The 1,170-nt window shown below is 42.9% G+C and overlaps 1 pseudogene; it reads right to left on the reverse strand.

The window, feature by feature from the left end:
- Window positions 1-305: 305 nt before the first annotated feature.
- On the reverse strand, window positions 306-791 carry LOC127222349 (serine/arginine-rich splicing factor 3-like; annotated as a pseudogene).
- Window positions 792-1,170: the final 379 nt, after the last annotated feature.

Here is a 1,170-nt window from a genome sequence, read left to right on the forward strand (position 1 = left end):
CCTTTACCTGCTAGCTGGTGTTCACTAACAGCTTTTAAAGACTGTTTATCATTTTACACACAGCTCCACACTGTATCCCAGCTACTAGACAAACTAGAGTTTTATTCCCTTTCCGCCAGTGGTTTCTGTATCATGAACACGTCACACTTTAACTGGGCAGGATCTAGGTTTGTTTAAGTCTATGAAAAACTAAATTTCAAAGCAAATTTGAACAGTTAAAATATCTTTAAAATGCACCAAGATTAAGAAGTCTCAAACAAAACTTGAATTTCCTGTACATACTCCTGTCAAATGAAGCTTGTCTTCTACTTCCTTTCATTTGACTTAGATGGTCAACGAGACCCAGAGAAGGACTGAGATGGCTTGTGGTTTCTGTCCCAAGACAGAGACCTTTCTCTTCTCCTATCTCTAGAAAGTGACCTGCTCCAGCTTCAAGAGACGCTTCTCCTTGGAGATCTTCACCGAGGTGGAGGACTCCTCCTACGGTAATCATCTCAAGGGCTCCAAGAAGGTGGTGGGCCATGACTGTGACTTCTTTTTTCACCATTCGATGGTTCCACTCTCACACGGCAGCCATATAGTGTTCTTCCATCCAGCTCTTGGACAGCATCAGCGGCATCTTGGGGATCTTCAAATTTAATAAAAGCAAAGCCAGGAGGGTTCCGAGCAACCCACACACTTCGAAGTGGTCCATAATAGCCAAAAGCCTCCTCTAGTTCAGTCTTGTTCCCATTGTTTCCAAGATTACCTACATACACCTTACAATCTAGTGGACAGGAATCATGATACATTTTGAGATTCTGGGTTCAGTCACCGAGGCTCAAACCCCAGCACTCCGACATGCCCACCTTAGTTAGCACTTTGGGATCTGCTTCAGCAGATGCTCTCCATTCCCTGGTGTCCACGAAATGGATATATATTCTTTTTCATAAGCAGATTTCAGCTTCTCAGTCTGTATATATGTGTAGTCATTTGGGTGTGAGTATGGATTTGGTTAAGGAGACAGATACCCAAGAGAGGGGGAACAGGCTTTAAGGAATCAGGGGAGGGTAATGAAGCACTTGTAACATGATGTTGGAAAGGAAATTTCTGGAAGCAGGGATGATCATAATTAGCAAAACTAAGACCATATAAAAATGCCATATGGAAACCTGGTGTTCTGTGCTAAGT

The sequence above is a fragment of the Phodopus roborovskii genome, unplaced genomic scaffold (assembly GCF_943737965.1).
Source record: "Phodopus roborovskii unplaced genomic scaffold, PHOROB, whole genome shotgun sequence".
Taxonomy (NCBI): domain Eukaryota; kingdom Metazoa; phylum Chordata; class Mammalia; order Rodentia; family Cricetidae; genus Phodopus; species Phodopus roborovskii.